Source organism: Quercus suber, unplaced genomic scaffold, assembly GCF_002906115.3.
Source record: "Quercus suber isolate HL8 unplaced genomic scaffold, Cork oak 2.0 scaffold_592, whole genome shotgun sequence".
Taxonomy (NCBI): domain Eukaryota; kingdom Viridiplantae; phylum Streptophyta; class Magnoliopsida; order Fagales; family Fagaceae; genus Quercus; species Quercus suber.
The window spans coordinates 204,249-228,591 of NW_027070037.1; the positions used below are offsets into that span (position 1 = coordinate 204,249).

The 24,343-nt window shown below is 33.3% G+C and overlaps 1 pseudogene; it reads right to left on the reverse strand.

Moving 5' to 3' along the window:
• Positions 1–14,912: 14,912 nt before the first annotated feature.
• Positions 14,913–21,465, reverse strand: LOC136061232 (phosphate transporter PHO1 homolog 3-like; annotated as a pseudogene).
• Positions 21,466–24,343: the final 2,878 nt, after the last annotated feature.

Genomic DNA, 24,343 nt, shown 5'->3' on the forward strand with positions numbered 1-24,343 from the left:
TAAAATCCCAGATGGATTTTCTCGCGACCAATAATTGAAATTAATAAAACCTACTACGGGCTCCAAACCCATTAATCTAAGCTAATCATTCAAAAGAAACACTCCCAAAGGAAACCCTAAATCATATTTAACAACCAAAAACGAAACCCTAAATCATATTTAACAACCTAAATTATAGAACAAAATAAAAAACTTACCGGTTTTGTTTGCGGAGAGAGTCTGGTTTGATGGTAAAGTCTCAAAATCAAAAACTTTCTGCCACTAAAGGAGTGGGAGGCTGGCGCCCGTGGACTATAGTTTAGGGGTTTGAGAATTGAGAAAGGCAGAGAGAACGAAAGAGGCAAAGAACTAAAAACGAAACCCTAAATCATATTTAACAGCCAAAATTATTTAACAAAATAAAAAACTTACCGATAAGCGCTCAAAGGTGGAGATCAGTGATGCTTTATTTCTATTTTGGACCTGACAGTGTGGGGATGGCTTCTTGGCGAGATTGATTTTCAGTGTTGGGTTTTGGGGAAGGAGAGGGTAGAGAATAGAGAAGAGAGAGGAACGGCAGGGGTCTGCATTTTGAGGAAGAAAAAGGCTGGTTTTTGTATTTATCGGGTTTTGGAAAAGATTTCTTTTGTGTTTTTTTTTTTTTTTTTGGTTTCAGAAAAGTTTTTTTTTTTGTGTTTATGTTTTTTTTTTTTTAAAAGTATTATGCTGACGTGGAAAATTGTGAGAGCTTCAAAAACTTCGGTTATATATATAATATATATATACAAGTGTTCTTTCCGTCGCTTACTAAAAAATAGAGCCGAGTTTTTTTTTTTTTTTTTTTTTTTTTGTATTTTTAACACAATTTACCTGTTCAATTACTGGATGCTTTCATTGTGTCTTGTCAGACAGGTTTGTTAAAGCAACTTGGTTGAATATTAGATTTGCACTTAATAGAGATTAGTATTTTAACCATGCCTCCATGGATGCCTAATGCTTTCCTTGTGCTTAAAGAATTATGGTTCCTACTATTTTACCAGGAGGTCAGTGTCCTTTGTATTCTTACAATTCTATTTGCTTGTAATTGTGCTTGTACGTTAAAATTAAATATCAATTTTGAGCAAAACATTTTTTTTTTTTTGAGAAGAAATTGGAGCAAAATTTAGTTATAGTATTTTAGGTACAGTACATTAAGTTTCTCAATTAAATTTAAATACATTGCTATATTGAAGTTAATTGTCCTTAAAAAAATTACATTATTTGTGTCTTATTGGTCAATATAATCATATGTCTAAATTTTAATTGAATTATTATCTCCTAATATGCTGTACCTAACTCCTTAGCTAAGTATATATGCTAGTTTGATAGAGGAGGATATCTGTTGGATGGAGGAGTCTCCACCTCCAGCTCTTGAGGCGTTGTACATTGACTCTATTTCTATGAATGATTAGTAATATGATTGAACCGGTTTCAAAAAATATGCTATACCAAACTAGTCTCCCCCAATAAATAAAAACGTACTGTTTTTTCACCCTAATAAATGAAAACAGCTTTTTATTTACGAAGCCAACATGTATATGTTCTCTCTCCTCTTCTTCTCCACTTGTTATTTGCCAAAACATGCAAAGCAACAATTAACAAGCAATGAATAAAGAACCTAAATTGCACCATGCTCGAACAGTGTCAAAATATAAAAACATGACTAATCTTTGTACTACCCGTTTTCACTTTAAAGTTCCCATCATCTGCAAGTCATGGTAAAACACTTTAATTTTCCTTTATTGGTGAGTGTAAAAATAAAAATAAATAAATAATTTCCAAAGCCCTCAATGAATTTATAAACACAAAATTTCATAATGGGAAAATAAGATTTGTACATAATATTTTCAATGCTGTGGACTGGATGTTTGGACAAGCATGAGCTTAAACTTCTCCTTAATAAATAAGGATGAATATGTAAAATTTTTAAAATTTTAAATGAAAAGCAGAGTGAAAAATCGAACTCAAAACCTATTTTCTCTAATAATGTGATAAATTATATTTAATTACCTAACCATAATTTTAACAAAACCACAATTAAAGATTTTTTTTTTCCCATTACTCATGTGTTTGAGAATAGATTATCTGCATAGTGTTTATTAAAATATATAATTTTCAGTAAATTATATTCTAAATGTGCAATAGCTGGCTTATTTTAACATATGTTTAAAAAAATTAAAAATTAAAAATTAGAATATCTGAAAAAAAGAGCCAAGAAAAAAAAAAAAAAAAAAAATCAGATAAGCCCAAGCAAGAGTCAAACACAGTCTATTTCAACGAAAATGTTGTCTGCTCTAATGTCCAAGGGCAGTTTTAGTGACCCCGTTAGTCAATTCCCTCCTATATATCATTTTACTTTACTATGTCCACGGTTTGTCTGCTAGTGAGTGGTGTCCAAGTCTGGTACTCGTTACCTACCAACTTTTCTTGTACGGAGTTTAATCGAGACTTGTTTTCGTGGTCAATTTCAATGTGTCGCTACTTTAACGTATCCAATCAAGTGAATTTCTCTTATCATTAATAAGACTTAACAAAATTGGACCTAATTTGAAAATTCAACCTATATCTGAAGGGAAAAAAAAAATACCTAATATGAATTTGAAATTTTTGGCTTAGTGTAAAAATAGGGTTGACCTATGACTTGATACATTTTTTTGAAAAATAATTAAAATTCAGCCTTGAAATATCATTAAATTTATTTATGAAGAAGAAAGTGAACATTTAAAAAAAAAAAATTGGTAAATGATTTCACAAATAGCATGCTTCCAATGTAAAAGGGAGCATCAAAAAGAAGATGCCCACTATTATTGTTGATGATGTCCTTTTGAGTTATTGTTAATATATCATGGGATGTAACCTATAAAAGTTTGATTTAGAATTGACACGTTCTTTCACAAAAATATGTTTTAGGCTATGTTTGTTTCAACAAAATTTGATTTCTGAAAATAAATGAATAATAAAAAAAAATACTGCATTTGCTGGTGTTAATTTGGAATTTTGGAGCAACTGGAATTATTGGTCAATTGGAAATTGTTTTTTGATATGTTTACAGTAAAATAAAAGGACTTCTAGCAGAAAATATTTTACACTTTCATTTGCGGTCTTTTCATTTTCCGCCTTATCCAAAACTCATCAACCGAACCTCTAGCCCTCTCCCACCGCCACTTTTGACGACCTAACCACCACCTCCCACTAACGTCCTCAATTGCCAATCATTGCTGCCTGCCATTGATCTCTATTTTTTTAAATCTAAATTTCTTTTTTTTTTTTTTTTTTTTTATTATGTATATGTTTGGGAGATGAGAAAATGTGGAAAAGTAGTAGGAAATATGTTTTCGATAGTGTGGGGGGATAAAAGCCCAGACCTACCTATTGGGTCTGGGGCCCTGTTTTTAAGATTACTGTATGTCCGAAGAGGAATAACCGGTCGGGGTAGAGTCCACCTGAAGGGAAGAAACTCGGAAATGGAGGAAGAGTACAATCCGAAGAGGTCACCCTTTGTCCGAATAGGTCTTACTCCTCGGATACGACGAGTCTTGATTAAACAAGCGTGTAAAAGGTCTGAATGACCTTCCTAGCAATCTCAATGACAAAGATAAACTCTGGACATGTCAGAGGATGATAAGGACAAAGAAATATCTCAAGGAAAAGCTGCTGCCACCGTATTTAACGCACTACAACAACTTTTCTAGCCGCATTTATGTGGAGAAGACCCCTGAATAGTGCAACCACAACTACCGCCACTCCCAAAAGCTAGAGAAGATGCTTGATGTGACCCATACTCAAGTATGTACGCAGATGAAGGACAAGTGGACGGCGAGGATGATGAAGGAGGAGGCTATATAAAGAAGAGGGGCTCCTGATAATAAAAGAGGAGGAAAAAAAAGAAAGAACGAGGTGAAGGAGAGAAAAAATAATTTTACTGTAGCTCTGAGTGTTGCAATTACTTTTCATTCAATAAAACATCTCTTTGGACATTCATTCATTGAGTTTTTCAAGCATTATTTCATGTTACTTCGATCTTAAGTGCCTCAGCCAACTATTGTTTAATTCACAACCAGTCCAGCCCTTTCACCCACTCTCTACAAATTCATTGTCCTGAGTTCGTTGGGCCCCTAGTCCATACCTTTTGGGCTTGGGCTACAAAAACTGACCCCATAGATAGCATTTTCAAGAACACAAAAAAACACTTGAAAATATTTTTTTGGAGTATTTCAAGAACTCAACAAAACATTTAAAATATTTTCTTTTTCAAAAGATATTTTCACCTATCGAACCAAACACAGCCTTAATTTAATATCTTGAAATTATGAGACTTTTCCAGGCTTATATCTATTGATATGATGATGAAATGCTTTGGAAACGAATATCAAACTAATATTTCATCAAGGCTCATACTCATCTAGATAAAAAATATCCATGAACCAGTGTCAGCAAAATTGTAACGAGAAATAAACACATTTATAACCCATTGTTTTAACTTTCATAGAATTCAATTGCAACACAAAATTCAAGAATGAGATTTCATAAATTCTAACAGGAAAGTGCATGCGTTATAATTATAAGTTGTAACCACATACAAACAAAATTGTCTAACATAAATCAATTGGGACAAGCATAATTTTGTTTAGTAATACTAGAATTTGTCTTATTTTAGTACTATAGAACAAGTTGATTAATTTGTTGATTTGAGGCTCTGAGTTCATTTTTTAAATGTGTGAATACATATTATATCAAATAATTTGCTTACTATGTGGCAAATACATGTTTTTCTTATATATATATATATATATATATCATGTGAAAAAATAAATAAGGGCACACCCATTAAAGATTACCCGTAGTGTAGTTTTGCCTTTTTAGCTGACTAGGTTCAATGTTGTCTAATTGGGTCATAGTTCGTGAAGGGAGGAATGCATTGATAGTAGTGTAGAAGAACCTTAGAAACTAAAGAAATTTTTTTGTTACAACTTGTTTTATGAGGTCAAGTAAATTCCAATAATTATGGGTTCTACATAAGATTAAAATCTATTATTATTTAGGGGAAAAAAACATAAAAATTGAATTTATCAACATAAATCCATCATGTGAGACTATCATAGTCATGGACTACCTTCACAAAAATATTAAAGTGCACAATTTGTGGACAAGTGCGCCGAGATCACCACTGCGTTAACCAGTTGCATGGAAGCTCACACCAATTACTAGGAGCCGAGAAGAAGGCCAAGGAAGAAGTCATCAAGGAATTGGAGAACGAGAAAGAGAAAGTAGAAGTTGCTTCTAATTGATATAATTTGATGAGGTTAGTTTGCTTTTTGATTCTATTTTAGAACTCAAAATTTAGTAGTTTTTTTTTTTTTGCTGCTATTTTGTGTGGTATGAGCTGTGGTGATAAAAGTACAAAAGACATGATTTTTCAGAGTTTTTTGTTCGGGATATGGAGGTCTGGTTAGAGGCAATTAAGGAAATCTTGATAAATGGGAAGTGTTTTTTTAGTCAACTTTTTTCTTTGTTGATTAGGCTGTGTTTGTTTTGACTTCAAACTAATTTCAGAAATGCTTTTTCGTAAAATAGGCTATTTGGTTGGTCCGAAAAATTGGGTTAAACTGAAAATATTTTCAGTGTTGACCGTAAAATAAAGGGACCAAGGTGGAAAACCATTTCAGTTCTCATTTTCACTTCAAACAATTTCCGTCTGAGCTCTCTCACACGCACTCGAAGCAACAAGTGCTCTCCAAGCTCCGATCCACACACCGACGAGCTCCAAGCTCCAAGCTCCGATCCACACACCGAGCTCCACCATCTCCCTCACGCAGCTTATCCTCTCCACACACGGTGAGTTTCCCTTTTCCATTTCTCAGTCCGATCCACATAGCTCCTTTCTTAGTCTGATCCCCAAAATTTTCACAGTCTGATCCACCCTCTCATCAGTTCATTTCTCAGTCCGATCCACACACCAAAAATACAGAGAATGAAAAAGCTGACCCACCCTCAAACCCATAAACAACCCAACCTTCATCCCTCCCTCATCTCTTTTTAAAACCCAACCTTCCACCGCCGGCAACCATGTCCCTTTTTATTTTCCCCTTATTTAGCTTCTTTATTATTATTATTATTATATTTTTTGGGCTATGACTGAAATTTCCCCATTTTTATTTGGTTGATAATGAGTATTGGGTGTAGCTAATCCTGAGTGGGTTGCAAAAATTTGATGTGGGTACCGTGGGTTTGGGTACAAATTTGACGTAAAAATAGTTGTTGTGGTGAGAGTTGGTTATTGGGTACAAATTTGATGTGGCTATTGTTGTTCTGTGAGTTGTGAAATTTGATGTTGGTTGTGGAAAATGGGTTAAAACACATCTATTTCTTCAACTTTTGGCTTAGTTATTGTTCTGTGTTTTTTCTTTTTTTGGAAACCCTTGTTCAGTGTTTTCTAAGGTAACAAGAAAATGCAATTCATTCACCATTTTAAGTTCCCTAATTTATAAATTCTAGTCATTTCAACTTAAATGACACCTAACATATCTGTTTTTTTAACAATTTCACTCAATAATAACAGATACTTGAGAAATTCCACATAACTATATAAATCTAAATGATATCAATATATTATAAACTTGGTTTTCTTGAATTATAGTAATCCCTTTGTGTTCCAAAAACTAAATCTGAATTGTCTTGAGTTTGCAACCTTCATTTTCTCAAAGGCAAACATAATAAAATGGGAAGTGCCTATCAAGCAAATATTACGTTGTTGATGTTACAGTTATACAGAAATAGAATGCAATGTGATTTGTTCATAGGTGTAAATATTGATTGTGATGGTATTATATTGTGTACGTTGTTGATGTTACAATTATACAGAAATATATTTGCATAAAAACTTTGGTACTCGTTATCAATGTGGTTTGGATGTTTTCTGTTTGTGGCTGTTTTTATTTACTGTGTAATCAATAGCATGCTTGTTTACATACCTCTTAGACCACAGTGTTTGTGATTTTTTAGATGAAGAAAAAAAAAACCAAAGCTGCAATTCTTGCCTCAGTTGCATCTGTCCTTCTTGTAGGGGTTGCATTGTTAAGGGAATTGCGGCGTAGACGTAGACGACTGCCTAGGGCGCCTTATGTTAATCATGCAGCAGAGAGAGAGGAATACATAAATAGTATTCTGCATGGAAGTGAGAGACATTGTGTGAATCAAATTAGGATGAAGCCTATAGCTTACCACCACTTATGTCACATCCTCACTAAGAGGGAGCACGTACGCATCAACTATTCCCATGTCTGTTACGAAGCAAGTGTTCATTTTCTTACACATTATTGGTCATAATGTGAGGTTTCGTGTAATGGGTAGTCGGATCTATAGATCAACTGAGACTATTCATAGATACTTCAAGGTCATCCTAAGGAGGGTTCTGAAATTATATAGAGCTCTAATAAGACTGCGTAGCGAAGATACAACCCCAGAGATAAGGAATAACAGAAGGTTCTACCCATATTTTAAGGTAAATATTGCGACTTGTGTATTTTTGTAAATTGTGAAGATTTGTGTAATTTTAAACCATTATGTCTGTCGAAAATTAGGATTGTGTTAGAGCAATAGATGGTACACATGTTCGTGCATTTGTGCCACCTGAAATACAAGGAAGATTTCGTGGTCGCAAAGATGGAACCACGCAAAATGTGTTAGCTGCCATTCGTTTTGACTTAAAGTTCACTTATGTATTGGCTGGATGGGAAGGTAGTGCACGTGATTCACATGTGTTAAATGATGCATTTGCTAGGCTAGGGGGATTTTCAATGCCAGGGGGATTTTCAATTCCCGACAGTATTATACAATTACTTCACCTTTTTAGTTTTTTAGTTTAATAAATATTGTGCATTTTCCTAAGCATAATAGTGATTTGGTTTTATTTTTGAATATATGTAGGAAAATATTATCTTGGTGATGCTGGGTATGGTAATAAAAATAGAATATTGTCACCTTATCGGAGTGTGCGATATCACTTGAAAGAGTTTAGTGATCGTCCTCTTAAGAATGAGCAAGAATTGTTCAACCTCCGACACTCTTCATTGAGAACTACCATTGAGCGAGGGTTTGGAGTGTTGAAGAAACGTTTTCAAGTGTTGGATGCAGAACCATTTTGGTCTTTTGAAACCTAAGTGAAAGTAGTGTTAGCATGTTGTGTGGTTCATAATCACATTATGGGGGTTGAACCAAATGACCATATTATGGAAGATGCAATGAACCAAGTAGAGTCTAGTGACCCCCAACAAGAAACACAATCATGTTGAGAGCCCGTTGAAGACAGTAGATCGTGGAATGCTAAGAGAGATGAGATATTCCAAGCTATGAGGTCTGATTATACCAGGAGTGGAGAGTAGTACTTTATTTAGATTTCTATTATTGTAATATGTGTTTTTTTTTTTTTGTAAAGACAATGTATTTACTATAGACTTCTAGTGGTGTAATGAAAAAGAATTTTCAGCGTTACATTGTTATTTTATGGTATTACATTGTCATTTCTAGTATTAGCATGTTTCATTCTGTTGTGCACATTTATAAGCGTGGTTATATGTGTGTTTAATTTGTTGTTCATATTCCAAGCGTAATTACAAAATGCTACTCTCATTTTTAAATGCTACTCTCACTATACAATTTTCATATGTAGTAATGTCAAAGGGTAAAGAGAAGGTGAGCAGCAGCAAGCAGTTCAGGTGGTTGCTACCCATGCATGGAATGATGCTTAGGATACTTGCGCAGGAGGCTGCAAAAGGCAACAAGCCATCTAGCACCTTCAAGGCAGGCTCCTTTGCTACAAGATAATTGCCCAATTTGGGGTTAAGTGCCACCCCTCCTATGTTGACAATCGGATGCAGACTCTAAGGACCATGTGGTCCAATATTCAGACTTTTAGAAAGAAAAGTGGCTTTGGCTGGGATGATAACCTAAAAATGATAACATGCGACGCGAAGACATACCAAGAAAAAGTCATGGTATGGCTTCCAACTATATTTTCTTAATATAAATGATAATATATGTTTTTTCCTTTTATATGAAATTTATAGTGTCATTCTTTTTAGGATTCCATTGCTTTTATAAGGTTTTCCAAATATAACTTTCATGTGCGGATCTATTGTAAAATCTGGTCTTAGCATTTGTACATTGTACTTTCTGTTGTACTTATCTTGAAAATCATGAGTTATATCTCCTGTTCCCTAACAGATTTTTTTTGTTTATCATTGACCTAAATCATTTAATGGCATCTATATTGAATTGAATATTGAATTTATGAGTGAAGTGATTATTGCATTGTTATTATACGTTCCTTTCTCCCTTACAGGCGCATCGAAAGCATGCAGAGTATCTAAACAAAAAAATTGAGATGTATGATGAATTAGCTATTGTTGTGGGGAAGGACACAGCCACGGGTGGCTTTCTAAGTCCTATGTGGATATTGAAAATGAGCCAGACAATGGGGACAGTCTGAGTTTGTTGCAGAAAATGTGGAGGAAGGTGTGGTCGAGAAAGGGAAGAATGCAGTCGAGTCATCCACCACTGGGTTGGGAATTTCCAAGTCCCGCAAAAGAGGGCGTGCACCTTCTAATGCTGATGATAGTGTGCTAACTGATCTGTCTAATCAGTTGAAGGAAATAGCTGTGGCTCTGAAAGAAATCAATTAGGGCCCGGTGGATTACACAGCTCTTTACAATGAGGTCATGACTATGATGGCAGATGGGTATAGCGAAGACATGCTTGCAACTACGTTTGACCATCTTTGTGAAAATGAGAAGGCAGCACGAGGATTTCTAGCCAAGAATGCTAGGCTGAGAAAGCAGTGGTTGGATGGTTTTTTGTTCTCACAACTTTGACTTGTCTGTTTCATGTTGACTGTGACAGTAGCTTTAGGAATTAACTTTTGTTGTAGTACTAGTATTGACCTACCATTTGTATTATATATGTAGTATTTTGTATTATTGGGACGATACAATTGCCCAAATTATGTATTTATTCTATTCAGATACCACGAGTAGGTATCATTTTTGTACACCATGAAAGTGTAATGCCAATGGTGAACGATTGATGTGGCTGTTTTTATATAAATATTATGGGTATATTCAAATGATTATTTTTTATGTTGAAGTAGATGATTATTTTTGTACTGTTACAGATATGTCTAGGCAATGCAGGTGTTTGAATTTGGATGATTATTTTTGATGTTGAAGTGGATGATTAGTTTTGTACTGTTACAGGTTTGTATAGGTAATGCAGGTGCTTGAATTTGTAAGGCATTTTATATTTTCCGTAAAATGATCCACAAACCAAACATGGGAATTGATTTTCCGTAAAAAATGGAATTCCATTTTTCGTAAAATGTTTGACTGAACCAAACATGGGAATTGATTTTCCGTAAAACGGAAAGTATTTTCCGTAAAATGTTTGAACGAACCAAACACCGGAATTGATTTTCCATAAAACGAATTCCGAGGCAGCCAAACAACCTGAATACATTTTCCTTTTCCCGAAAATAGCATTTTCGGAAAATATTTATTTTCCGGAAAATATTTTATGGGAACCAAACACAGCCTATGTTTCTTATGTTGGTATTTACAAATTTATGATTTTTCGGGTGTTGGTAATGGTCGGGTTTTTATAGTGTTGAGAAGGCGAAAGAGAAAGAAACCACGTCTAATTGATAATTTGATGGGGTTAGTTGCCGTTTTGATTCTGTTTTAGAACTCAAAAGACATGATTTGAGGCAATAAAGGAAGTCTTGATAAATGGAAGTGTTTTTAGTTAACTTCACTTTGTTGATTATGTTTCTCATTATGTTGGTATTATTGAGTAGATAATGAAAACGGTGTTACTACTAGGTTTTGTTGGGTAAGTACATTTTGGTGAATCAATTTCCATGGGAGCAAAACTTAAGTTTAGTTCTTAGATGACACTTTTTGTGTTGCATTGGTCTTGGTTGAATTTAATTGATGGTTATTTATTTATTTATTTATTTTACTATAATTTAATTGTTACAACAAGTTGGGAAGCGGGATTCAAACCTTGTTCTCCCCGTAAAAAAGACCAGATGACACTATTGAGGTACATACCTAAAGAATTGTAAAGGTTTTCCCTTTCCATGGCTTGTCCATAAATTTCCCTATTCTGTGCTTAGACATGCTTCAAATGTTTCTTAATTGATGCCCTTCTAATGTTCGTTGGCATGTTGTTGTGCAATTGCTTGATTAGCTGTTAGTTGTTTAGATGTTTAGTACTTTAACCATACTTATACGGTGTCTAATTCTTTCCGTGAGTGCAGACTTATCCTACTTGTTAGTGGAGAGTATTTTGTATTTTAGTATGTTGGAACCCTTTTTGATCCTTCCCTTTATGTGGGAGTTGTGTGTCCATTGTACCATTTCAGTTCAACATGCTTGTTCACAACTTACTGCTAAGTCAACATGTGTTAACAATGGGTGTAAGATCAATATCTTTGCTTGATGTGGACATTTATTTTGTATTTTTACCACACTTCACCTGTTTCTGGATGCTTTTATTGTGTCTATGCAGACATGTTTGTTTAGGCAACTTGGTTGAATATTATATTTTCGCTTAGTAGAGATTAGTATTTTAACCAGGCCCATATGGCTAATGCTTTCCATGTGAATCCTCAACCTGAACAAATTCCTGGTCTCTTGCCATAGATTAGTGTTCCTTGCATTGCTTCAATTTTATTTGTTTGCTTCAAATTGGTTATTTGACCTGTGTTAACAATGGGGTATAATCAATATTTTTCTTCAGTAATACTGTATTTTGTTTCATATAAATTTGCTATTGATTTTCAAAGTTCGATAAGTTGATGTCCTCATTTCCTGCCACTTCCTGCATCTTGTTTTACTGATGCTGTCCAGGGTACTGTTCTAGATTCATCTAGATTACAATTGTAAGATTTTTCAGACTGTTCCGAATGTTTCAGGTTTTAACAGTACAGTTTTTTTAATGAAAAAATTCCCCCTTCTGATATTCTCGTTTGTAGGTTGAAATTAAGCTTGCATATTTGAATGCATGCTGTGTGCAGTACAGACTGACAGATTGTGCTCATGAGGTTTTCTTATCTATGAAAAGTTGAAAATGAAATTATATAAAGGTTATTCTCCTGGTCAACTGCAAAGTTCTTAGATATTCAGGAAATTGGACTGTGCATTAGTGCTTTTTTATGTTTTCTTTGCATGGATCATGATCTCCAAATTAATGTTATCTGGTAAATTTGAATTGATGCTTTTATTGATTGTGATGATGAGGAAGTGCTTGTTGCGATTGTCTAGTTATGCATTTTTAACATGGTTTTTTCTTCAAAAAGCTTGGCCATTGGGATTTTGGGATTTAAGAATGATCTCCCAAGCACCTTTTCCTACCTGGGGTTGGGATCCTATTTGCACGTACAAAGGCAGGAATTTTTTTTTAGTACTCTACTATACTTCCATATGGCTGTTTAAATTATCGAACTTTGTGTTCGGTGAGGGGTTCTTTCATGTTTTACGTGTCCTGTTTCAAAGGTTTTGCAAATCAATAACTGTTTTTGTAGATGGATGTTATGATTCGAAGAGAATGCAAGAAAATTCATAAAATACCTGGATTTATGGTGAGCGAAATCAACTTGGGGGTTCAAGTGATAGAACAGTGGTAAATGTGGTTTGAACCCCACCTATGAAAAAGGACAGTGCAATCAGACTTATTTGAAAGATCATGACTAAGTTTTGCTTGACCCGAGATTAGTGCCTTATGTTTAATGTGTCCAAATGTTGGCAAACTTTACCTTGGGGAGTTGATCCAACTGCTGCTCAGATGAATCATGTTTTCCCCATTAGTATTGGGAGGGGATGGGAACAGTTCTCTTCAAATTACGAAGGACAGCCCATTTATCAATAGAGTGAGCTAGGACATTGTTTTCCCCATTAGTACAACAGAGTAACATACCAACAATAGTGTGAATGGCAACTTTCAGGCAAGCTCATGCTTGACAATATACTGCTTCAGAATGACTGTGAGGCCCTAGTGGAAGATTTTGGCACGGCGAAGCCCATGGATAATGGGAATTCACGTATTACAACATCCCCAATCCCCATAGTCATTGTCAAGCACTATGTTGTCAGGCTTTGGTCAGTGCGAGTGATGGGGTTGGTTCTTGGTCTGTATTTGATTGGACCAAGTATTTGGGCCATGATTTTTAAGTTTGGGTAGTGAGTTTGGGCCCTGATTTGATTGGGCAGCATTTTTGGGTTTTTTTTGGTGATGTTTGTTAAGCTGGGTTCTGGTTGGGTGAGTTTGGAGGGGATTGTGTGAGGATTGAGGAGATAGTCCTTACATTTTGATAGCAATTAATTTGATCCCTATATTTTGACAGTAGTCAATTTGGTCATTATTATTTTCAATTTGTAGTCAATTTCTGTTGGTGAGTTGACAGTAGGGACCAAATTGACTGCAAATTGAAAATAACATGGACCAATGATTGCGACCAAAATGCATAAAACAAATTGACAATAACCTCAAAATATTAGGAACAAAATGATATTTGGGCCTTAAATTTAGTTGGAATTATCATCCCTTAATTTACTATACCTAAGTAGTCTTGCCTAATAAATGAAGGAGCTGTTTTTTCCCCTAATAAATAAAAACAGCTTTTTATTCATGAAGCCAACGTGTTCTCTCCCCTCTTCTTCTCCATTTATAACTTGTCATTTGTCAAAAACAAGCAAAAGCAACAACGAACAAGCAAAGAAAGAACTTAAATTGCACCATGCTCATACAGTCTACAAATATAAGAACATGACTACGAATTTTTGTTCTCGTTTTCACTTTAAAGTTCCCATCATCTGCAAGTCATGGTGAAAGTGAAACATGTTAATTTTTCTTTATTGGTGAGTGTTAAAGAATAAAATAAAAATTACCAAAGCCCTCACAGTATTTGTAAACACAAAATTTCAAGTTTTATGAGCTGGTTTGGATGAGACGTGCTGTGTGAGGAGGTGGCTTGTAATGAATTATGAATATAATTGTCTTGTTTACATACATATCAAAAATTAATTTGGCACCATGTGTGGCAATGAAGGAAATGCAAGGTTTCAGAATGGGAGAATAAGAACTGAACTTAGATATTTTCAATTTTGTGGATTAAGATATTAGGTTATATGACAACTATAATACTAACACTTCTCATCACGTGTGAGCTTAAACTCTCCTTTAATAAATGGAGTTGAATGTGGAATTTTTAAAATTATAAATGAGAATGATTGAACTCAAAACCTATTTTCTTTGATACCATGATAAGTTATATTTAATCACTTAACTATAATTCTAATAAAACCACATTATAAGATTCTTTTGTTTCTATTTTTTTTTTTCATTATTCGTGTATTTAGGAATAGATTATTTGCACAGTGTTTATTAAAAGATATAATTTTTATTTTTTAGTAACTTTTATATTAAATTTGTGACAAAAAGCTAAAAATTAGCTTATTTTAACATTTTTTTTTTATAAAAAAAAATTAGATTATTGGAATAAAAATTGAAAAAAAAAAATCAAATAAGCAAGAGTGAAACACTCTTCTTCAAAAATGTAGATTTGACACCTAATGGACCTGAACTAGTAGATCTAACACTCATTTCGGGTCGATTGTGGGTTATGATTTTCCCTACCTAAAGTGGTCGGATCAAGTCCGAGTTGGGCATAAACCCGACCCAAATCGACCTATGGACAGCCATAGTGTGTTGAGGAAAGCATGCATTGATAGTAGTGTAGAAGAACCTTAGTAACAAAAGCAAAGTTTTTGTTACAACTTGTTTTATAAGGTCAGATAAACTCCAATACTTATGCGTTCTTGTAATGAAAGATTAAAATCTATTATTATTAAGGAAAAAATAACATAAAAATTGAGTTTATCAACATAAATACATCATGCGAGACTGTCATGGTCATGGACTGCCTTCACAAAGAAATTAATGGGCCTCCATCTCAATTGTCGACATCTCCCATGAAAAAAAAAAAAAAAAATCCGTCGTAGTATCTAGAATAATTTGAACTTTCCTCATTTTCCTTAAGTCTTATACATAATATATTACTCCTATTTAAAAGTTGAAACAACCTATTCATCTTTATATTCATCTTCGTCATAGTTGAAGGGTAGTGGCACAGTCTTGAAAGCTCAGTACTTGCCAACATTGTTCAAATGTTCATTCTCCAATCTGAGCAATTACACATAAAAATTTAGGTTTATCACAAAAATTAAAGAAGTTTTTGTACTATAATGAATTATTAAAATCTTTGTTACCTGAAGAAATTCCATATGCCACGACGAATGATCTCTAGGCCAGCTACAATGGCTATTAAGGAATTTTTATGTAAGAAAGACACTTGGAAACCAAATACAGTCTGCTTCCATGCAAACCTCAGCAACACATTCAACACCTGCATGGTCATGAAGTTAAAATTAGTAGTGTTACTGTTTAGATGTTGATAAAAGCTAAGAAGCCTGCACATGGAGTCATGGACACTGACACTGACACGAGACAGATGGGGTTGAGATAGTTTATGATTAACATATATCTTTGAGCATATTTATGTTTATTTTAAGTTTTTAAAATAAATTATATCTATCAAAAGCTATGTAGATGCTATAGTTGTTTTTTCTCTTACCATTGCTCCAAAATATACACTTTTGTGAGGGACTAAGAGCTTGTCTCTCAACCAGCGGTTCTTAGATCGACGTTGAACAAGCCCCCAATCTACAACAAGGTCCCAGTATGTAGCAACAATTGCTGCAATGGCTGAGAAAATCCTGGCTAATGTTTTCCAACCCATTCCCTAGTCAGGACCATAAGCAGTCCTCAAGATAACAGCCACAATAGTCAGAAAATATTTAATGCCATTATATCCTTGCATAGGATCTCTCTCTTCATAAAGGCGCCTGAGGCACTGAAAAAACAAATGAAAGAAAATTAAGTATGTCCATCAAGCAATTATCATTCAACTACTAAGCTGCCCATGCAATGCATGGATAATTTTTTGATATTTTATGTAAAACGGTTTTGAATAATATTGTACATATATTATAAATAAAAAGTAAACTAAATTAGAATAAAGAAACATATACATTTTGAGATATTAAAATTAGTTTAGTAGTTTCACTGTATATGTGTAACCTTCTCAAGGTAAGGTTAATTTTTTTTTTTTTAAAATAATGAAATTAACCAAAGATAAATGCAAAAGAGTAACAGGACCATGAAAATCAATTAATTTGTGTTGTGTTCACATGTCTCATACCATAAAATGAAAGTATGTCCAACTCTCTCACCATCTTCTACTCATCGATAGTGTGACATTAAAACATTATGTGGGCAAATGTATATGCATGTATCTTATAGATGATTTAAAATTAAACCATGGTAAAATATGGTTTTACATTGCATACCAAATATTCTCTCTATTTATATATCCAAAATAAAAACTATCCAACCAAATTACCGAAACCTAAATCATATTTAAGCCCTCAATTTTAAGAAGAAAAAAGTAAAAAAAAAAAAAAAATATTCGTAGGGGCTTCGGCGTCTTGATGGTAGTGGGAGGCCTGTATAATAGAGGTGGTGACCTCTTAGATTCCTCTTTCTCTCTCTTTCAAATGCTTTGATAGTCTCAGGTCTTTTATTTTGGTAATACATAGTGAAACAATACTTTTTATTTAATAATTCATAACATTTTTGTGTCTCCCTATCTTTCTTCAGAACCTTATTTGGTTAGTTATTACTATTAGTCCTTAATTATTATTATTTTTTTTTGCTTTTATTAAAATACTAAAATGGTGGGTATACTAAAACACACGAAGAAAAGAGAAAAATGTGGTGTAAGCTTAGTCAATTAATGAGACATTAATAAGATAACAGTAAAATAAATTAATGTGAACTTTTGTGTAACAGTAAAAAAAAAAAACCATAATGATAGAGGTTAAAAAAAGCAAAATGCAAAATTAAAGCAAAAATTATGTAAAATGTTTAACATATTTTAAAGTAATAACATGAAGTAACACATTTTTTCCAATTCCAAAAAATATTTAGAGTTAGTTTTCAATTAGAATTGTTTAATATACCAGTGACATTAGATAATCAGTCACATTATATGAGAAGCTCACCTAGTGTTGGTGATGTAGAGAGATAGAGCCAAGAGAGGGTGTGTTAGACTTATCCCAAACTCAAATGATATGTATAGGTTCTGCGTATTGTTATGAACTTTTTTTTTTTAGAATCACAAAAATTAAAAGTTATTCACAATTTGAGATAGATTAAGAAGAGAATCAAGCACAAAGGGACAATCCCTCGTGTATGATGTGTGTGTTTGATTTAAAATAAAAATAAAAAGATAATTATTCCACATTGCTTGAGAGAGTGTATTGTGGTATACTTTTGTATTAGACTCATTCCCTCTCCTTTGCTTCTATGTGTGATTATTTCTCAAAAAAAAAAAAAAAGGACAAAAAATCAAAATCATAAAATGGTAGTATACTGGGGAAACAAATATAATTGTCAACAAAAGAATTGTGGAATGTTTATGAACAAAGAAGGGAAAAGAATTGATTTTGCATCTCCTTTTTTTTTCTAATATCAATATTCATGTCAAAAAGAAATAAAAAAATTGAAGTTTATGTGATGTGCCAAAACATTAGTATTTTACTAATCCAGCCAATTCTTGCACCAAAGGGAAGACGGAACAAAAGCCACCTAGGTTTATGATTTGTAGAATATGATTGCTTGTGCTAGATGGAAGCATAAATGCATTGCACTCATTTTTCCTGAAACCAAACCGTTAAAATTGGGAGATTATTTTTTTCAATTATCTTTTGGTCACAACTTAATTTAAAACACGGAAAAACAACCACCAGCCTATTAAAATTTGAACCTTGAAAACTCATTCAACCACAAAGTCTCCATAAAATTTTGGACCAATAATGGGAATTAGAAAAATTTACCCCCACGCTAAGCAATATAGAAATAACACAAAACATGGTTAGTTATGCTTAGAAGAATTTAGGCTCAATATATGGGAAATTAATATTAGGAAAGTAAGATAAAAGGGCCTCTTCATTTTCATTGATATAACGGGTATGACATGAGAGAACAAATTGTAATAAAAAAGTAACTTAAGAAAAAGAAAAAAAAAAAAATAGCAAGGATTTGGTAGGACGTGTGGGCTTCAATTGTTTGGTTCCACTCATCACTGCCATGCCTCCAAACCACCCAAATTGGATCAGAGCAAATAGTTCTTTTGGGGCTTTAATTGTGGAGCGATAAAGATTTAAGACTATAAACTTTTAAGATGGTGCAAAAGAAATATGAGTTACGTTTGGTTGGTTAGTCCATTTAAAAAAAAAAAAAATCAAACACATAGCAAATCATCAAATATTGTTGAAAGCAGCCAAAGGCACCCACCCAAACAACATATCAATATATCAGAATAAATAGAAGAGAGATAAAAAGATTATAAAAAAATAAAATAAAAAAAATAAAAAAAAAAAAAAAAGGTCACTCACAGTTGTTACCTGAAAAACAGTCAATGAGTGGGAGAGATCTTGGGGATTTGGTTCCAAGCCAACCTTGCCATAGGCAAACAAACGTCACAAAATTGAACAAAGAATTAGAATTGGGTTTTAAGTTTTAGGTAAATACAGTGGTATATTTTTGTTTCTGGCAATACAAAGATGAGTTTCTTATTCATAAGGAAACCAAAACACCAGTAATAGGGACTACCCAAGATAATAATCGAGGGACCTCAACCATCACAAACTGGCAAAAAAACTCTCCATTCTTCTAGATCATAATTTGTGTAAAATAAATGAAATGTTGAATTGGCACCTTAACTTTCTCATTGCAATCGAAAGCTTCATAATAGACTCGTTCAAATGCTTACAATTAACCATTAAATAGATAGATAAGCACTTGATAGAACCACAATTGAATGAAAGAAATCTTACCAATCTTCATTTCTCCTATTAGCAACACGTGAAATAACTATTTTTCATTCACCAACAATCATGTAGTCTAAATCCCAAAACTTCATAGCAATTTGGATCAATAACCGTGGAAAAAGATAGCTAACATAATCAAAAGAGACAAAAGAGAAAGTACCTTTAATATAAAAGCTTTCAAAGCCTTTTCAGAATTTGGGGTCGCAATTGCTAATAGAACAAAACCCAAGATCTGCTGATTAAAGCCAAAAGTGATGGGATTTTCAATAAAAATTAATGCCATAAAATACCAAATGATTAAACATTGAACTGAAATTGTGAATCTAGAAAGAACAAAGTTGTCAAACAAAGCAGCTAGCAGAGGGAAAACCAATTACACATGGATAGACATGTCTAAAGCTGATTAGTCACAAATCCATTGAAAAAAAAATGGGAGGAAAAGAGGAAAAACTCACCTTGAGTTGCTACTGGTAAAACAATGAGAGAGGAAAGAGAGATTGGAAATCTTAAAGGAATTTAATACCGGCCAGGTGGCAATTGAAGCATCTGAAGAATTCAAAGAGTAGAGTGAAAAGGGATGTCATATTATTTATTATCATTAACTAATCCTTATCATTTACATAAGCTATTAAAGATGGGCTTGGGTTATTTACGATGAATGCTGTTTGAGTAGTAGAGAAGAATGGCATGAAGAAGTTAACGTAAAAGGCTAAACGTAACATTAGAATGCCATATGGCAGGATCTCATGCTTTTTTGCATGAAATTTCTGTTTATATATATATATATATATTGATTTGTGGCAGTAGATGAAGAAGAGCATGTGGGAAAACAAAAGGAAATTAAGTACACCCACAAAAAGCTTTCATAAAATTCACAACTTTCTTAGATGTTAAGTTATAATTGGTGTAATATCACTTTTGCATTACTCTACTAATGAAACCACTTTTACATACACCAATTCCAATATGATACCATTACAGTTGTGAATTTTTTTGTCCCTAAACTTATAAGAAGAAGAAATGTTAAGGTTCGTACCTGAAGGAGTCAAGACCAGTATGGAATTACAGCAACAATGGAATAGAAAGTTTCGTATACACCGCTTCCACAGGTGTCAGGTGTGACGTCTGTGCTTGAAGTCTCCCCAACCATAGTAGCAAATGTAGAACTCAAAACTTCTCAAGGCTTGCACCTGCAAAAGAAGAATAAAATGATCAATATCATGGACTTCTGGATAGACAAGAGATGAGTAAAGCTGTTAAAATTTTTACTAAAAATGGTTTCCAAACTGCTGAACAATGAATGTGATTCGTGCTAAATTAATAATATTGTATATTAATTTCTTTTTTATTATTATTTTCTTTTCTTTTGTCAAAAGTTAACACATCAGTTTATAAGGATTATTATTTTCTTTTTATTCTTAGGTAATTGATAAACAACATGCAACAATTTACCAACCTGGCTAGTGAGCTGATCAGCCAAGAAGAAACCTGGAACCGTCACCTGTAGTAGAAAGAAATTCACAATGTTCATACTTCATACAAACCACCCCAGTTCAACTTACTAATCTTATGCATTACTTTTTCTTGACCAATATATACCTTGTACAAAGGGGCAAGAATACAGTGAAAGAGACATGTAAGGAAGAAGAAACGACTTGACCGATACATGATGTTAAATGGGCAGAATAATATGATGAGTACAAGCTGCAGAAAAAGAGAGGAATCACAGGATTAGGTTTTGCCTATATATTTAGAGGTTAAATGAGGAAATCATCAATTAAGTTTGATCATTCTTACAAAAACCAAGTTCAGAGGCAGAAGTTCGGTGTATGTTCCGTAATCTTTTGTATTTGGATCCATCTCGATGTCAAGGTTTAAGAGCACACTGGCTAGTGCTAACACTGCAAGACCAAAACAAGCTTGAATCCAAATATGAAGGAATAATTGACCCGGTATCGTCTCCAGAAGATTATATTGGCAGCATACATAATCATGTGTAGAACTATATAGCCAAACAAGCTGCAAGGAGTTCAACATGTGAAACAAAAGAGTTATAGATCCCTATTGTTCGAAATGGAAGTCATGTTAATTTGAATCTATTTTTATTCAGCTAGAACGACTTAATACTAGAATGTCTTGTTTGTTTTGTTAAGTTAGAATAATGATTAAATTCATCACTTTCTATTTGTTTAAGCTTTTGGATAAATGATATTTTGTGCTCGTTTGTTTCAGCTTATAAAAGCTGAAACACGCTTTTTTTAACCAAAAAAATAAAATGTGCGCTTGGTAAGTTTTTAAAAGTTGCTTTTACTAAAAAACTGCGTTTTCATTTTTGAAGGAAAAGCCCAAATTGCAAAAGCAACAAAGAGCTCCATTGCAAAAAAGCGCTGAAGCGTGTTTCATGTTACCATTGGAAGTTGCGCAAATTTCCCAAATTGCCCATTAGTTTTTCTTAAAAACCCAATTTTATCCCTTTGTTTATGACACAATTTTACAAAGGAACCCAATAATGAAATCATAACCAAAAAAAAAAAAAAAAAAAAAAACCGATCTGACCCATTTCTACCACATGTCGTTGGCAGTGGGGAAGAGATCAAGTAGCGGTGGGGAGGAAGATAGGCGGCGATGAAGGCAGAGCAGATCAGCAGACGACGGAGGCGAAAAACGCAGACGACAGAGGCGAAAGACACAGATGACGGAGGCGAAAGACCCATCTCTCTATCTTCGTTTGATGAGAATCAAATGATGTGGTTGTGTGTGACCTTTAAGTTTGTTTGTTTTGATGGGATAGAGGGAAAGAAACTTGCAAACAGAAGTGGTAAGAGAAAAAAAAAAAATTAATAAGGAAGAAAGAGAGCTCTGTAAAATGTTCTGGAGTTTGGAGGAAGTGGTAGGGAAAAAAGAGGAAAGAAAGAAAAAAAGAAAAGACTAAGGGTACATGTGTGGAGGAGAAAAAAAAAAGAGGGGAAAAGAAGAAGAAGGAAATGTGGATGAAAAAAAAATAAGGGAAAAATAAAATAAAAAATAAGAAATTAAAATTGAGAAATGCTATCACAATATTTTCACAATATATCTTAAATGGTTGGTTATTATTAGTTAATATTGGTGAGAAAAAAATAATTTTTTAGAAAGAGAAAAAAATAATTTTAATAGTAGTTCAAATTAAAATCAATATCAATTTATCACAAATAATTTTTTGTGAAAGTGTTGTAAAAATATTATGAATATAGTTTTTAGAAAAGAATAAAGAAAATTTGATTTAAGTATTATGAAATATTTGATTTAAGTATGAAATAAACTCTTTTATACATATATTGTCCTTTTTGGTAATTTACCACTCAAACCACCACTTTTATAAATGCTAGCCAAACACTCAACTTTTTCAAAAAACACTTTTTAATAGTTTTTACCAAACACTCAGTTTTTTTCAAAAAGCTCAATTTCATACTGCATTTTTTAAAACCTCCACTTTTTTAAAAAACACAATATCAAAAAGCTAAACCAAACTCACTCTTTGTCAAAGTATTAGTGTAGAAAATCCTCGAAAATTCAATTTTAGAAGAAATATACTTGTAAAGGGGAAACATGTTATCCATGTACTTCGCTGCCTCTATTGACTCTGGCTTATGCATGATATTGCATGCGCGAATAATTAAAATAGGGACTAAAATCAGAGCTACTGTGCAGCGAGCAAAAAAAACCCGAAGTTTTTGCAAATACCAAATTCAAGAGAAAGAAATTGATATCAGAATTGGTCCCAATTCACTGTTAAGAAGTTTAATTCATCCTAATAAAAGATCTTACCAGTGGAAAATGTTGTCCTATGTCTTTCCCTCATTGCCTTGGGTCTTAAGATTTTCATGCCTTTGGTGCGGTTAGAATTAGAGAAATGTTTGATGAATGTAGCTTCAACCCTTTCCATAAGTTTTGTAATCTGAAATGGCAAATGGAATATCAGATTAGAAGGAAACCACTTGACATTAGCAACCCTTTTATAAGCAAAGCCTAATGCTATGTTTGGAAGTTTTGAGAGAGAGGAGAGTAGAGGAGAGTAGAGGGAAGGAGAGTAGTGGAGAGGAGAGTAGAAGGGAATGGTTATCCTCCACCTTGTTTGGATGTTTTTAAAATTAAGTAAGGGAGAGATGAATAATTAGTCTTTTCATTTGTAATTTTGTTAATATGGTAAGGATAAATTTGATATTTCATTTGGTCCAGTATTTTTATGCTCCACTCTCCCTCCAAATCTCTCCAATTTAGGAGAATTAAAAATGAGTGATGTAGGATACAATTTACTATTTAATTACTGTAATTTATTATTTTTGGTANTTCTTCACAATCCAGAGGATAAAATTTGATAGCAAGCATCTTTTTCATCCTTGGCCACAATCGAATTTTGTCTTTACCTTGTCGAATTCTATCAGATTGTACTTGTTCCACCAACGTAAGGCATACTTACTAAGTTTATACAAAGCAAGTCCAACTTTTCTCTCATAACAAATATTCTCATAGTCAAATAAATCATCTAGATCAAGTAACCAATCAAGAAAATCTTCTTTTTAAAAATAATCATTAAAACTTGCAATTTCTTTATAAGGTCTATATGAAAATTTGCTTACAATAGTGATGTCGCGGAAGCCTGAAGAGAAGCACACACGATGCTCTCTTTGATGGACAGAAACTAAACTGTTAGTTTCTGGGTAGTAAACCTCGAATCCACGAGGGGTTCCTTGAATCCACAAGGTGATAGGTCTGGAATCCACCAGAGAACACAAAAGACACAAGTCTGAATTTTTATTGATAATAAACTATGAAAAACGTTTACAGACTTAGGGCCTATTTAAGGGCTCCTTAAAACTTGACAGAAAAGAAAATATAATCTAAAATAACTCCTAATTGATACCTAACCATAACAGAAACCAATTTGACCTAAAAAGCATTAAATGCACCTAAAAACAAGGAAATAAATCACCTAAACCTAAAATAACGTTTTTTTACATAAAAATACCAAAAATAATAAATTACAATAATTAAATAGTAAATTGTGTCCTACATCAGACCCCTCCACTTGAAACAAACTCGTCCTCGAGTTCATCTTTGAAATCTGAAATCTCCCATGCCAAGAGAACAAATATGTTGAATACTTCATCTTCTTTGTCTTCTTGCCAAACTTGAAAGTCATTAATTGGGCAACTTGAACTTCTTCTCCCTTGATCTTCATGTAATTGACAATATTCACCAAATAAGAGTCAATGATCAAATCAAATCTTTCCACCCAATAAAATCAATAAACTTTGTTTCGATGTCTCTTCCAATAAAATAAT